Source organism: Balaenoptera acutorostrata, chromosome 12, assembly GCF_949987535.1.
Source record: "Balaenoptera acutorostrata chromosome 12, mBalAcu1.1, whole genome shotgun sequence".
Classification (NCBI taxonomy): domain Eukaryota; kingdom Metazoa; phylum Chordata; class Mammalia; order Artiodactyla; family Balaenopteridae; genus Balaenoptera; species Balaenoptera acutorostrata.
In genome coordinates this window covers 80,146,727-80,163,756 of record NC_080075.1, presented here as the reverse complement: position 1 = coordinate 80,163,756, position 17,030 = coordinate 80,146,727, and the positions used below count along the sequence as shown (strand labels likewise).

Here is a 17,030-nt window from a genome sequence, read left to right as displayed (position 1 = left end):
TCTCTCATCCTAACAGATGTGAGGTGGCATCTCATTGTGGTCTTGATTTGCATTTCTCTAACAACTTTTGATGTTAAGTATCTTTTCATACACTTGTTGGCTCTTTATGTATTTCTGAACATGTCAAAGTATTTATCATTAACATGTATTACTTTTGTATCAAACAAACAAAACACTATGAACACAATTAGGATCAGTTTTGCCTCCAGTTTTGTGACATTAGCAAGAGCAAAAAAGCTTTCTTTTTCTAGGTCCCCAAATCCCCATTTGTGAAATAAGGAGACTAGACTAGCTAATCCCACATATGACTTCTTTTTATAGATTTTTAAAATTTATTTATTTATTTATTTATTTTTGGCTGTGTTGGGTCTTCGTTTCTGTGCAAGGGCTTTCTCTTGTTGCGGCGAGCGGGGGCCACTCTTCATCGCGGTGCACGGGCCTCTCACTGTCGCGGCCTCTCTTGTTGCAGAGCACAGGCTCCAGACTCGCAGGCCCAGTAGTTGTGGCTCACGGGCCTAGTTGCTCCGTGGCATGTGGGATCTTCCCAGACCAGGGCTCGAACCCGTGTCCCCTGAATTGGCAAGCAGATTCTCAACCACTGCGCCACCAGGGAAGCCCATGACCTCTTTTTAATAAAGGAAATAATCTTTCCTCATTTTCTTCAGTGTTGTGTAAGTAGTTACATTTATAAATCTCCTAAATTTTGGAATGAGTCTGAGAACAGGTGAATGGGTAAACTGATGATTTGGTCGTAGTTTTTTCAGAATTTCTTCTTCATTTAACATTTTCAGTGCTCCAGCTCTGTAGAAAGCATTAGACCAGGGGCCAAGAATACAAAGATAATGCAGTCTGGACCCTGCCTTGTTAAGTTACAAGTCTATTTGGAGAGGCAAGCTTATAAGTAAATAATTACAATGCAACTTGAAGCTGATATAATACATGTAAAAATAAGGTTCATTGGTGTTACAAAGAAGCAGACATCTGCTTCTAAGATGCTAAAAATGTGAAGACTCATCTAATAGTGGGAAAAAGCTCATAATAGTTGTCCCCCAGACCTTGGTGTTTACAAAATCCATGGCATTCAATTTAGTGAAAAGAAATGTAATATTTATCCAGCAAAGACAAAGCAGAATTTCCATGAGTATTTAACCATTACATTTTTTTAAAACTAACAAATGGCTAAAATGTTTTCCATTCAATCAAATGGTATTTTAGAAATTGTGGTCTACACAAAGGATGTCTCTTGCTGGGCAGAGTAATATAATACATTCTGTGTGGAGTAGGAAACTTTAATGATATATGCAGTTTTGTTATTAAAACTGAGTTATATATTTTGCTCTGCTCTGGAAAATTGTGACCCAGTATAACATATCTTCACATTGTTTATAACTTGAGGAAAATCAACATTTTGGGTTCCCAGTTCACACAGTAGGAATTACATTTGTTTTGGCCAAATATAATTTATATAACTGCAAGGAACAATAAAACATGAACTCTACAGTGTTTTCTTACCTAAAAATAATATAGACCTTGTAAAATTGAAGAGATTATTATTATAAAGGAAAAGACAGTAACTTAAGAGGCCGAAGCTCATTTTACAACACTCTTTAATGCCTGTGCAAATAGGCAGACACCTGTGTCCTCATTTTCCTTGACCCTAGCCACAGGACTGAGATTCCACATAGTAATAAATAACCTTGCAAATAAAACTTTGAAATATAATTTGCTTGAACAAGCCCAGTTCTTCTATGTTGAAAAGTCATTTTCAAAGTGACTTCTTAAAATGACTCAGTATTCTTTATTCCCATGCCTACAAAGATCTTTTGTATGTGATGAAACGTCTGGTCCATCTTGTTAATAAGGCCTCAGGTAGTAAAGGGACCATTCTAAATTTAGAGTTGGGAATTGAATGAATGAATGAAAGAATTGATTAATCAGTCATCCAATCAATAACTAAGCATTTATCTTGAAGGTCAACTAGCCTGTGCAAGAATTGACTCCCCTACTTCAGTATCGTAATATAAAATGTGATCCTATTCTCAAAAATGTGGGAGTGATAAGGGAGAAGAGTGAAACTTCCTTTGAGGGGATATGTGCAAGAGTCATACTGAACACATATTGTACAACTGCTGAATACAAAATCGATCAGACAACTAGAAAAAATATTGACATTTTGTTGGCAAGTACTGTGTTCAAGGAACTGGTCAGTGGTATCTTATTTAATCTGTAAAGTCTAGACAATTCCACGAAGTTGGCAGAATTATCTTACATGTGAAGAAACTAGGGTCATAAATTTTAAGTGACATGTTCCAAATCACATAGCCAAGTATGTGGTAGAGTTGACCCTGGACCACAAGTCTTCTGATTCTACATACTGCACTCTTGCCACTACACCACTTGAGAATCTGCTGAGTGAAGACTATAGGCTAGTACAGTCACAGCATAATCAGATGGCAGATGGGCCTAGCATTCCTACTAGATGACAGCTATCTATTCATGCAGTTCTTACCTTTCCTCGGGCTCAAAACTTTTTCACTTACAGAGCAGATTTTTCTGCTCTGTGATTTATTTAGGTTTCAAATTCTTCAGATTCCCAGTGTAATTTTTGACTTGGTCTTTTAAGTCTTAATGTCTATTTTAAACTGCGATTTGAATTATATTTAATAGTATTAGGGTTTCTAACTGCATTGATTTTTTTCTGAAGCAATCCATTCTTAATACTTATTTAGAGAGAGAATCCTAAAGAATCGTAAATGGTGCAGACTTGTTTTTCAGGAGCCAACATGACAGTCCATTTTCCTTTAAAAAAAAAAAAAAGTTCGCAGCCTCTCCAGGCATTGAATCATCTGGCTTGGGGCCAGGCACTAGAGGGTGCTTTAGAAATATTATTTGATGATGAACTCGGATGTTGTCCACTTGCTTTTCAGAAATCATTCCTGTAAATCACGGCTTTGAAAACTTGTCAGCATTTTGCTCTTTCTTTTGTGGATTTCTTCAAAGGGAGAAGGAATGCCTGAAAAGTAAACATTCAACAGCCATAACTGCATCCCAAGGAGTGTGGAATAAAAAAAATTATAGATACTTATAGATATATAAATATTTCTGTGAGATTAAAAGAGAACCCTGTGGATAACTCACAAAGAGCCTACTGGAACTTTATCAGTTGACTGGGCTTTGTCAGAGTAAAGCAGGTTTGTGAGGGGGCCAGGGCAACATGTGTTTCTCCCTATTCCATACCCTTCTTTTCTGGAAGCTTGCTGTAAGCATAACACCTCACATTTGTATGAGACTTCTCTCTTTTTTTTTAAGTCACACTTTTACATATATTGTCTCTCAAGTGATATTCACAAAACCTGTATAGTAAGCATTACTATTCCTATTCTCTAGATGAAAAAAAAAAAAAACAGGTTTAATGAGGATAACTATTTCACTCAGATCTATAAGTTTAAGTGGCAGAATCAGATTTTAATTATAAGACTTTTTCCTAGTATATAGGGCAGCAACCCCATTCTTCTTCTTTTGTACAGTTAACATAACCATATTTCTTCCCTTCTTCCTTCAGACTTCGTCACATGTATCTTTCCTTGTTAATGTCTTCAAATTTTAAATAAAAATAAAACCCATAAACAACAAAAACCAGAGGGCATGAAATATAAAATAAGGACACACACACACCTCCTTTGCTGTTGGAAAAAGAAAAAGCATAACCTGGTAGGGGAGCTAAAAATGTCCTGTGGAGACGATAGTATGAAGCACCATGAAGTAGAGCCATGAGTAAGGTGTGGTGTGTGGAAGAACCTTTCCAATTAGGAAGAACTAATTGGAAAGATAAGGTAGGGTTTCTTAGGAAAACAATGCCTTTCTTTAGGTCTTGAAAGACAGCAAGATTCCAAAAGAGCACCCTAAGCTTTGGAAATAGTAAAGACAAAGTCGGCAAAGCTCAGGGCATTTGCAGAAAACAATGAATATTCAGTTTATTGGAGGATCGCTTCCTGAGCAGGACCACAGGGAGAACAGGCTGGCAAACAAGCTTTTAACCAGGTCTAGAGCGGCTCTGTCCGAGATCAGGGAAATGTTTTCTCTACCTTTTTTTTTTTAAAGTCTTTTTTGAATTTGTTACAATACTGCTTCTGTTTTATGTTTTGTCTTTTTGGCTGTAAGGCATGTGGGATCTTAGCTCCCCGGCCAGGGATTGAACCTGCACCTCCTGAATTGGAAGGCGAAGTCTTAACCACTGGACCTCTAAGGAAGTCCCAGGGAAATGTTTTCTAATAGGCATTGTCCAAAGCAGTAGCCATGGGCCACATGTGGCTACTGAGCACTTGAAAAGTGGTTGGTGTGACTAAGAAACTGAAAACTTTGTTTAATTTACTTTTATTTTTAATGTAAAATCACATGTGACTAGAGCCCACCATTTTAGAGTGATTCTAGGGGCCTTGGATGATAGACTGAGGCAATCACAGAATTCTACGGTTACCCGGGGGGAAAGAGATACTTGCTGACTGAGGAGAGAAATGACCTGAGAGACTTTGGAGAGGCTGAGATAAGAAAAATAAGGGCTGGAAGAATGGGAAGTTGGGATAAAAGGAGACATCCGGTTATAATCGCTGAATCTGTGAACCACGGGATTCAAAATGCAACTGCTTGCACTCATTTGTGTAAGAAAAGTTTGTTCTTCACCAAATTTGTGAACTCCTCCAATGTCAGAATGATGTCCATTCTTTCATCTCTCAATATCTAGTAGCCAGCCCCATGTCTTCCACAAAATATGTTGTGCATATGACTATTTTGACAAATTCAACCACAGTTGTGCATTTATGTGTTACATTAAAATGTCCATTATCTAAACCGGATGGAACTAATGAGTGGAGATAGTTAATTTTCAGTCATTTAAACACAACATATATAACCAGGTAAGTCTTAAAAAATGTATTGGCTTGTGAGTGTGTGTGTGTGTGTTAGTTTGTTTCACCCAAATCTTTTTTTTTTTTTAATTAATTAATTTATTTATTTATTTTTGGCTGTGTTGGGTCTTTGTTTCTGTGCAAGGGCTTTCTCTAGTTGCGGCAAGCAGGGGCCACTCTTCATCACGGTGCACGGGCCTCTCACTATCACGGCCTCTCTTGTTGCGGAGCACAGGCTCCAGACACGCAGGCTCAGTAGTTGTGGCACACGGGCTTAGTTGCTCCGTGGCATGTGGGATCTTCCCAGACCAGGGCTTGAACCCGTGTCCCCTGCATTGGCAGGCAGATTCTCAACCACTGCACCACCAGGGAAGCCCTCACCCAAATCTTTCTCTATCTCTAAAGTACTTGGAATTTAAAAACTCCAGTATGGGGCTTCCCTGGTGGCGCAGTGGTTGAGAATCTGCCTGCCAATGCAGGGGACACAGGTTCGAGCCCTGGTCTGGGAAGATCCCACATGCCACGGAGCAGCTGGGCCCGTGAGCCACAATTACTGAGCCTGCGCGTCTGGAGCCTGTGCTCCACAACAAGAGAGACCGTGATAGTGAGAGGCCCGCGCACCGCGATGAAGAGTGGCCCCCACTTGCCACAACTAGAGAAAGCCCTCGCACAGAAACGAAGACCCAACACAGCCATAAATAAATAAATAAATAAAATTAAAAAAAAAAAAAAAAAAAAAAACTCCAGTATGGTTTATCAGACACATTATCTGTATTCTTTTAAACCCAGAAGAAATAATATTCTTGTTTCAGCTTTATTAGATTCTTAAATTGTGGATAAGGTATTCTGTAAAACTACCTAGTGCCCACTCCTCATTCTAAGGCTGAAAGGATTATTAAAACCAAAACAGAAAATTGGGTTCCCCCAGACTGTAAGGAATTGATCGAAAGGATTATTAAAACCAAAACAGAAAATTGGGTTCCCCCAGACTGTAAGGAATTGATCTCCCAAGGTTTAAGATCATGGTATCAAAACCACAAGTAAACACTGGTACTGAACTCAGTAAATGGTTTTCCTGCAATACTTTGCAGAAAAGAATAAAACCACAGCAGCAACAGCAGTGCAACACCTTGGCCCCATTCCCACAAGCTCAACCGCTAATTATTTTTTTTTACCTGCAAATGGACTCATCATTTGGATAGCTTCTCAAATAAGTCTTAAACATTTTTGTACTGGTGAATTCTCATGTGTGGATGTCTTGAGGATGAATGGGCACCAAATAGCCTTCCATGCACTGTGTTACAGGCCAACGTTTACCAGATGACCTGGCCTCTCTTCTTCTATCTAAGGATATGAGAAAAATATGCAGGATTTAGGAAAGAAGGATTGGGAAGTCAGTTAGTTTTTCCTTAACATTTATTCAAATTGTACCTTGGCTAACCACACCTAATGTAGATGGAGTGGGTTATCCATTTCTCCAAGCAAAAGCTATCTGTGTTCTAACTCCCCAAAAGTCTTACTTTGGAGATATTTTTTGCAATTCATCAATAACCTCTGTGGCTATTGCCAAAATCATCCCCCCTCCCCGTTTTTTAGACCTGAAGGGAAAGTGAAGATAAGCTCAACAGCCACTGGAGTATCTTGGAGATGGAACTCTAGAGATTTGTACTCCTATGTCTTCTTTGCTCACAACAGTGAAAATCTTCAAATTTCTAGAGATACTGTTTTCTAGCATCTTAATCTCATCCAAATTGTATAACATTTCTTTGAAATAATGGCAGCAGGACTTTGAAAGGGTTTTAGTTCTGAATCCTCAGTTATGATTTTATTGTTTGAGTTTCCTTACCAAAAAATAAATAAATAAATAAAAGCCATGATGTGGAATTGTATCTTTTTCTATGTATTACCTGAATTTAGGCAACTGACTATATAAACCTAAGGAAAACAGTGAAGTTATCAATAGCAATGTTAGTCAATGCTGAAATTGTTGAGATCTTAAAAATGCTGAGATCTTAAAACTGAAATTGACTGTAAAGAAGCCACTTTAAATCATTCTTACAAATGACTGTACTATTGCAGGTATTAAATGCCTGGGAGCAGAAATGGGAAGAATGCTCGTTCATGTTCTGCTCTTTATTTTTTTCTTTCTTTCCAAATGTCCAAGTAGCCAAGTCTCTGGTATGTATCAGAGGAACAGGCAATTTTCAGAGTGAAGTCAACTGAAAAGTATGTAGATGGCAGTGTAAATGTTAGGAGAGTTTGGAGGAAAGTATGCCAACTATGTGCTGTTTTTTGCTACAGTAAGTATAGAACCATCTCTTCAATGCCATGGGCAAGATCCTTGCCAAGTGGAATACCCTATTTATAACCCTATCAAGAAGAGGAAATAGTGCCAGGAACAAGATAAAACTATTAGCTGTATTAACAAAAATACTTAAAAGCATGTTTGTATTTGAAAATAAATGTTAGTGGTTAAGCAAAAAAATATAAGTAGTTGTAGATCTGGGTGTTGAAACCTGTTGCAAGACCATTAATTAGTCATCATCTTATCTTCACTGCCATATCTCTGCCAACTTGCCTGTTTGAAGTCATAAATGGAGCTCATAAATGGACTCTTTGGGAGATATGGGGAAATAAACAATTCCCCCTATTCGGTAAATAGTTAAGAAATCTCCCTGGGCTCACATGTGTTTTTTTCCTCTTGTTGGCACTGTTGATTCAGTGCCCATCTGGGACATCCTCCCAATCTGACTTGAAGCTGCCAACCTTTCCAATGCCAAGTATGTAGGCTGCAATCCCAGAAGTGGGGAAAATAGACCAAGTCCAAGGGCGTGCCATCGAGTGTGCAGACTCTGGTCACAAGGGTGTCACACTGGGAGGGGCCTGGCAACTAGCCTGCGCCTGCCAGCCTCAAGACACGGGCCATGAGCTGCCACCCCAATGTCCTTCCCTCCTCCCCAGTACCCTGGGGAGCAGCGTGTTGAATAAGCAAGTGTCTGAGGGAATGGCTGGATTGATGCCAGGGTCAGCTTCTTCGGCCTTCCTATTGTATCAGAGAAACTTGGCATATGCCATACTGTCCTCCCCTATAAGGACTGGGCAAGCATCAAGACACAGTTTCCTTTTCCTTCCTTTGTTTTGTCACTTTCTCTCCTCCACCTACTCATCTAACCTGGTAGAGTGCAAAGACCATAGGATATGGAATCAGACAAAATCAGGGTTACATCTAGCTTTTTACTAGCTCTGTGTCTCTGAAGGTAAAACAAAACAAAACATTTAACTCATCTAAGCCTCAACTTATTTTCCACTAATGGCGCCTACCTTGCTGGTTTGCTGTGAGGTTTAGCAGAGGTGATATAAGAGCCTAGCACCGGTTCTAGAACATGATAGGCAATATTAACTTGCCATAGCTAGAGGCACTACATTAGACTATGGCTATGCCAATTGATTAATGATTTATTCATCTTGTTATTTACTAATCTAATTCATTTATCATTATATTAGATAGTGATATAGAATTCTACCCTATGTGTCTACTTATTAAAATAAATATTAATCCTCTATCAAGTTATATGATAATTTTATAAACAATTATATGTACTTATTTAAGATATAATTGCTGGACTTCCCTGGTGGTGCAGCAGTTAAGAATCCGCCTGCCAATACAGGCGACACGGGTTCGAGCCCTGGTCCGGGAAGATCCCACATGCCACAGGGAAACTAAGCCTGTGCGCCACAACTACTGAGCCTGCGCTCTAGAGCCCATGCTCCGCAGCAAGAGAAGCCACTGCAATGAGACGCCCTCACACCGCAACGAAGAGCAGCCCCCGCTCGCTGCAACTAGAGAAAACCCGCGTACAGCAACAAAGACCCAATGCAGCCAAAATAAAAAAAAAAAAAGATATAATTGCCACACTTATGTATTATTATATTTTATATTATATATTATATATTATAATATATAATACATTATATATTATGTATTATTATATGAGTCTGTATCATGTATATCATTACATGATATATAAATATATATATTTATATAAACATTACATATATCACACATATGTATTATTTTATGTTTTATAGATCCTTACATATTATTATATTATGGTTCATATTATATGAGTCTGTATCATTTATATGCCCTGTATCATGTTTTATATACCATATTAATACATATTAATTATTTGTTTATATAAATTGTATATATTTATATGTAATTTTATCATTTTATCATTCATTAAATAAGTAGTATAAGAATGATACAATAATTATATGATTAGTATATTATACATAGTATAATGTATATTATGTTGTAATATAGATAATTTGATTATATGATTATTAACATTAAAAAAAACAAATTTTAATAATATTCTATTTATATATGCTGTTACATAAGCATAAATGTAAACATACATACACGAATGTAATTATTTAATAATCTCTAGTGTACTTGGGCCACAGTTCTCATGGTTAAGAATTGCCACAAGGAGAGGTAGTAAAATACCAGGGAAAGACCATGTGTCTCAGACTAAAAAAAGCTTAAATCCAGTCCATACCAGGTGTGGGAATCTGGGCATGCCAATTAACCTCCCTGAGTCCCTATTTCCTTACTCTATTAGAAAGAAGGGGGGGGGGGAAACTTGCAGACTTAAATCGAAATAATATATGAACAGTGAACAACACAACTACCAGCACATAAGTAATCAATAAATGAAGGATATCATTATTCATATTATTGTTCAAGTTAATTATTATTAAAAGCTAATTATCATTGTTTTCAATGTAAGTCTTAGAAATACACTCAAGAAGCAGCCCGTTACCTATGAGGACTTCTCCCTGCAGAGCTGGCTACTGCGATGTCTGTTTTGCTTGGGCCTCATTTGGAGAGCAGGGCCAGTTATCCTTACTTTCTAGTTGTTGGAGAATATTCAAACTGATATCCCTCGTGGGATAAGATCTTGGGGACAAATATTTCTTCTATTTCAAGGTTTCTTAAATTTCACATGTGATTTAAAAAGCAAATAAGCCCCTTAATTGCTTCGTTAAGCTAGTCAACACTAATTAAGAAAAGTCACGAGGAAAAATATTAGAAACTGCTGTGCTTGATTTTTAGCCTTCTCTCTTTCTTCCAGAATATGTCTTGCTCTGCTGAGGAAGGGGAGTTGATGATTTTCCGTGATAGGACCCACTCTGACCTCCTCAGTTCTGAGTTTGAAATTAAGCTCTAGTCTTTTGGGCTTCAACTCTGTTTATTACTGGTGAAACATGATTTCCCAACCCCATGAAAAAATGCCTAAAATGCCTTGTAAAGTAGTGCAGGGGGTAATCCGAACTATTTTGATGAGTTAGACTTCACCAAGCTTGAAACATCAGTTTCTTCTCCTTCGGCACAGTCCAGGAGCTTAAGAACAGGGGCGCAGGGGTCACAGGAGGGGGCTTTGGCTTAGAGTGGGAGATGCTTTGCATGTGAATATGTGAGTGTGTGCACATGTGTCCTCACGCATGTGTGCATTCGCAAGCACTGTGCACCTTCGTGCACATATGTGGTGGGGATGGGTGGGAAGGAGATTTACTTGTCTGCAAGACAACTAGAACCTGAATTCAGCCTTTTGCTCTTGTTCAAACTTTGGGAGAGTTATTCCTCTTAGCTCTGCTGAAGTTTATGAGAAAAGTAAGTTTTTGTTGTAGATTTTCCTAGAGCTAACTAGGCCATCTCCCTGGTTACATCAGCTCCCTTGGAATCTCTCAGACCCAGAGAGAATGATAAAGTAAATCCGGCAACCTGCCTTAACTCTCCTTTATGGTAGTGAATAGCTTCTATGTATTGAGCACTTCCTGTGTACCAGACTCTGTTTAGGTATTTTATAACCATGGCCATAATTCTCTCAGTAACTCCTTGCGGTACATTTGTTATTCCCATTTAATTGATGAAGCTACCAGGGGGAAGAGAAATAAAGGGCTCATGGCCTCAGAGTTGGTAGATGGCTGCACAGGAATTAGAACCCTAAGCTGCCTACTGCAAAACCAATGTGATTTACTCCTTACCCGGTCATTCAAAAGGCTCTATTATCGTGATCCTCTGAGTTAAACCAGCAATTCTTCTGGTCCCAAATGAGAAGAATCAGAGTCTCTCCTTGTTCTGAAAATGCTACTTAGAACAGTGCCTCTGCTCAGTGTATGAACAACCCCTGCAGCTCCAAAGCTGGCTTTCCCCAAAGCCTTCAGGACCTTGGTGCATGTGGAACCCTTCAGATGAATTTGGGCTGCTTATGGGAATCTTCTAGAAGAGCAGAAAGTGTGAAGGACTCAGGGATTAGAAGCAGAAAGAATTTTGCCCACATTCTCACTTGTATGAGGGAGATCAGGCCTGAATTATTTAGGGTTGTAGGTGATTTCCCCTAGATGCATCAGGTCTCATGGACATCCTCTCTCATTGGACTGTGAAGGAATGGGAAGGATAAGAACCTCACCTTGATCATAACAAACTCAACAAGAAACCCAAAACTGTAAGACTCAATCAGCTATTTTTCAGGCATTGAAAGCATTCTAGGACACTGTTGCATGGGCCCACTGGAGGAACAAAAGGAGGTGTGTCTTGAGTGAAGATATAATGTGGAGGCCCTCAATGGATGTGGTCCGGAGTCCAGTTCATAGGTTTCAAAGGGGTTCCATTAACTCAGTACTGACTAGTTCAGTGATATTAAGAGTATCCATTTTGCTTGGCAAGGCATGGCAGCTGGCCTCTGCCTGTGACTGGCACAATTCTGGGGGTTGAAAGGCCTACCATTCAATAGACTCCTAGATACTTAAGATCTACTGCAGTTTCCTTGGGGCCCGGGACTTGTAGGCAAGGATAGATTCCAGGTTCCATGCATGGTGGGTCTGAGCCAGCTGACAGTTCCCTTGCCTTGGACTGAGAAGGACAAAGTCTGCAGGGTGTGGGGGGTTTGGGGGGGCAGGAAGGGCATAGCCTGTAGCTCTGATGCTTCAGACACGTGGACATTCTCTTTAGAAAACAAATTACCTCTGGCCAGGGACTGTATGTAGATAAACTAAGGCATAAAGTGTGCACAATTCAAAAGACTACATTTGTGCAAATACTGACTTTAATTAAAACAAGCATCTAAAGGGACAAACAAACCTTACATATTTCCTTTCATTTCTCAGTGTTCTGAAGATCCACAGCAACTGATTATAAGCCTAAAAAATTTTATCAGGTAGTTATCAAATAATTCCCATAAAGAACATGAGTTAGCATCAGAAGATTCTTTCTCAAGAAGATCTTTAACGAGAGTAAAATGAGGTCTTAATAATAACAAACAGTTTCTGGTGTTTCTGTGTGGCCACTATTGCTGTAACCCTTTGCAAATCAAGGGCCAGAAATCAAGTTCAAGCAGGAAGAATGTGTGATGAATTCTGCGGGGGAGAGGAGCCTGCAACATGAGTGGACCTAAGGAAATAGGTGTGAGAGGCTGTCTGAGAGCCTTGGTCGTCATTCAGAAGGTGATCTCTGCTACAGCATCTATCAGTCAGGCAAAGAATCCAGGCTCTGTAAACGTAACACAGGATATACCCAGATAAATGGGCTGAATTCTTCACAGAGCTGTGATCCTGTAGGTGCCCTGGACACTGAACGAAGTAGGGGTTCATGACTAAGAAATATGTAAGGGTAGATCTCTGTCCTCTGAACAAGACCGGGGGTGTAGAGATATGAGCAGGGTCACCTGGGGAGCACCAAGCCTCAGCCCTCTTTGTGGCCTAAGTGATTAGAAGCTAATGAGAGTGTCTGGCCATCAAACCCAGTCAATGCATCTCAACAAGGATGTGTGATATTCTAAGCTCCACTGGCCGGAAGACAGAAGTGGTTCAAGGCTCCTGATAACCTTTGTCGTGAGCAGGACTGCTTTGGGTCCTGGGTACTCTTAAGCCCCCTAGAGGTTCAGAGGATTGAGCCCTAATGATCTGAAGAGGGGAGCCAACTAGAGGGTGAAAGACTTCCTACACCAGCACCCTGGAAAGTCAACAATCCCAGATCCTTTCATTGGAGGCTCTCCCGAAAGGAGAACGACCCCATTCTGCAAGCAGAAGGTGAGCATCACACGGGCCTGTGAAGGAGCTAGAGTGAAAAGAACTAACGTAAGGACGTGGGCCAATGGAGTGAGAGGGTCAAATCTCAGCTCTAATGCACTCGTGGGCAGGCAAGACTGATGGGCCCCTCGTCAGAAAGGGTCTAGACCAGCCATGGATTTTGACCTTCCAAGTCCACAAAGGCTTCCACACACTACATGGAAGTATGTCCCTGCAGTTGCCCCCAGAGACAGCCTCAGAAGACTCCTCCCTTCCCACACGAAGTCCTGGGAAAACCACGGTGGTTCTCTTCTTGTGTTTCAGTCTGCTCCAACTACTTCACTCTCCCCACTGACTCAACTCAGTGGCCGTTTCTCCACACTCCAGGCCTTTACCCAGAGCCTCCTCTTTGCCTGAAATGCCCTCTTTCCTCTGTAATCATTCTACTCCTCTTGGGACTTTGAACTAAAGCCCACCTTCCTCCCTATCAACCTTACTTTAGTTTACATTGACTTTTTCTGGCTCTAATATCTGAATTATGTATTAAGTAATCATTATTTAGTAGGTTTTCCTAGAAAGCCCATGGAAAAAGGTCGGATTCACATTAAACAATAGATTAAAGTGTAGGAAGAGCCCCTACAGACCACCTAGCCCCACCATTTCCCTGTTCAGGTGAGCAGGCAGAGGTCCAGAAGGGAGAAGTGACTTTCTCAAGGTCACAGGAGAATCGACAGCAGGGGAAAGAAAAATTCCTATCCCCTGACTCTCAACCCAGGATGTCTTCCATGACTTTCTCTTGCCTCAGCAATTCAACTGGAGAGCCAGACTCAGCACATTTATAATTTATATTTCACGTTTTCAGAGAATGTATAAGGGATGGGTCAGAGCTCTCTCCTGATGTTCCAGTAGCTATGAGTTTTGTGAAGGTCCCTGCTTTTGCAGCTCTGGCTGAATCATGAGGTTCTTGAATAAGCAGGAAGAAGCAGGCCTGGGTGAGGCCACCTCTAAGGTACTGCACCCCTCCCAGGAGGGAAGAGAAGGAGATCCATTACGTTAGGCTTGAGATTTACCCCTGTGTTCCCTTTATGGCCTCCTCCTTCACCTCCCGTCAAGTTCTGGGATATGAATGTGCTCAGGGGTAGGGAAGGCTGTAATCCCCAGGGCCTTGCACTATAAACTTCATTTCCTCCCTTTATTGCAGTTAACTGCCCATGAACTCTATTAATATCTTGCAAATTGAGATCCCTAAAACACATGTTATAGTTAATTTTAACTTCATGCTAACTAGGAGGTGGTCAAATTTTCACAACAAATTCCAAGGATATTTTGATATGCCTTGGAAAAATGCATTTAAAGGTGGCTATGGGGTGTATTTTTTTTTCTGAATCCACACATTTCCTTGCAACTCCTGTTTTTAAGGATCAGGCAGGAGTAAACTGTTTTAGAAGAGGAGGAGCCAAAATACTAAGTGCCTCAATTGTGATGCAAGAGTGGCAGGCATCTACCAGACTCAGAGAGGCAGTCAGAGAATTCCCTTTTTCTGAACTTGCCATAGTAAGTCTTATTCCCCTTAGTCAACAAATGGGTGCATGCTTTTGCACATGGCATCATTTTTCCTTAGAAACACTTTCCATAAACACAACTCATAAGGTAAATGCTTTGGGTTTTATAAGTTTAGTGGGAAAAATAGATTTTTCTTATCTCCAATTAGGCCAAATCCTTTTTCATGGAATAGTATCACAAGTATAACTTCTAAAACCGATCAGTCAGAATGAAGAAAAGCTTCCTTCCTCCCTCCCTTCCTTCCTTCCTTCCTTCTTTCCTTTCTTCCTTCCCTCCTTCCTTCCCTTCTTTCCTGATTTCCACTCGACAAGTATTTTCTGAGTACCTACATGTGCCAGGAATTGCTCTAGCCTATGCAGATACGGTGGTAAATATATCTCTGGAAAACACTAACCACATGATTCCAAATTTAATCATTTAATTATCCTTCTAAGTATGCAGACATTGAGGTGGATACTCTTCCCCAAGATCATCTGTTCAAGGTATTCATCTCAACAGAAAGATTTGAGAAAATGTTCAGCTACAGAAAAAAATTTTAAAAACACCCCTTCTATTAATCAGTGGGTCAAATCACTTTTCTTTTCTTAAAGGGTTTTTGTTTCCCCAAATGATTCCCCGTTTTCTCTCAACCATGATCTTGCGTTGAGGTTCACCTAAATCTTGGTTACTTCAAACGAGGAGATGGTGTGTAGTGACAGCATTTTTCCCTCACAACTAATTCTGAGACAGATGAGGGGAGCAGGGCTATTCCGGAGAAGAATGTCCAGCTTCCTCTGCTTCCTGCCCTTAGAGTAGCCAAGGTCACCCCTGGGCCAATGGGGGAGAGACCCTCCTTGTCCGTATGTAGCCCATTGAGCTCACTGTCCAACCTCTCTTCCTCTCACTCCTATTTTCCCCCAAAGTCTGATTCCAGTACAGCAGGTATCATCCTTAACATGTACGTGCCAACTTCCCTTGATACCTTCAATAAGTATTTAGTCATTTAGGGAGGAGGGGATCTCCAGAGGCAAAAGGAAATATTATTTGTGAAGGACCAGTGACCAGTGAGATAATTAATAAACAGGACAAAACTGTAGTTACATTTGACCGAGCCCCAGTGAACATGCCACAGGTTTTATTCATCAAATTTCATTTTGCCAAGATGAAAGCGTGGGAGGTATTCTGGATTAAAGAATGGAATCAATTAAAGGTTCTCAAACTTTTTGGTGTCAGAACCCGTTTACACTCTGAGAACTATAGAGAAACTCAGAACTTTATGTACAGATTATATCTTTCAATATTTAGCATATTAGAGCCTAAACTAAGGACAATTTTTAAATATTTATTAGTTCATTTAAAAATAACAGGAATGAACTCATTACATTTTGATATAAATAACAATTTTATGAAAGTAACTATAATTTTTTAAAAAGCATATATGTGGAATCTAAAAAAAAGGGTACAAATGAACTTATCTACAAAACAGAAATAGAGTTACAGCTGCAGAAAACAAACTTATGGTTACCAGGGAGTAAGAGGGGGAGAGGGATAAATTGGGAGATTGGGACTGACGTATACACACTACTAAGTATAAAATAGATAACTAATAAGGACCTACTGTCAAGCACAGGGAACTCTACTCAATACTCTGTAATGGCCTATATGGGAAAAGAATCTTAAAAAGAGTGGATATAGGTATATGTATAACTGATTCACTTTGCTGTACACCTGAAACTAACACAGCATGGTAAAGCAACTCTACTCCTATTCAAATTTTTTAAAAAACTAGAAAAAAAACTAACAGAAGAAAAACAATTAAAAGTTAATTAAAAAATAAAAAGCAGTTAGAAAAAATAAATTCATTTAATGTTTGGTTTAACGGAAGAAGGCTGATTCTCATGCCTGCTTCTGCATTCAATCTATTATAATATCACACATCATGTAGCCCCTGGAAAACTCTACTGTACATTCATGAAAGACCATGCATCACTAACCTATCTGTGCCTCAGTTTCTTCACCGTTAAAATGGATATAATAATAGTAACTACTTATCTGAGAGAAGAATTCAATGAGCTTGTCATGTAAGGTGCTTGGAACAATACCTGGCACGTGGTAGTAAGAACGTTATTCTCATCAACACCATGGTTACTAGCATTTACTCTGCTGAGCCACCCCCTGAATGAGGCAGGACTTTTGGGGTCACCCTCCAAGTCTAGATGGAAGAACACGCAACACCTATATGCACTGCACCTAAAGGGAAGCCACATTCCTCTCCTTCTGTCTTCTGTGATCTCCCACTGAGACAGAGCACTTGGGGCCTTTCATTTGTAAATGCTGGCCTAGGTTTGGACAAGTGGTCCTAGGGTTACTCAGACTCAAGGCTGTCAGACCAATACATATGGGGTTAAGCAATATAGGCATAGCCATAGAATTCTTCTCATGATCATCAAGGTGTTGGGTCGGATGGAAACTCAAGGATCATTTTGTGCTACTCGCCTCCAGTTGTAG

General features: G+C 39.9%; 1 long non-coding RNA gene across 1 annotated transcript in view; it reads right to left on the bottom strand.

The window, feature by feature from the left end:
* Positions 1 to 1,508: 1,508 nt before the first annotated feature.
* Positions 1,509 to 17,030, bottom strand: part of LOC130709413 (uncharacterized) — a 338,445-nt gene continuing 322,923 nt past the window's right edge. Inside the window, exons 4-5 of the long non-coding RNA XR_009009953.1 lie at positions 6,080 to 6,248; positions 1,509 to 3,013 (exon numbers count right to left, since the gene is read on the bottom strand). This is a non-coding gene — a long non-coding RNA (uncharacterized LOC130709413). The remainder of the gene's footprint in view (positions 3,014 to 6,079; positions 6,249 to 17,030) is intronic.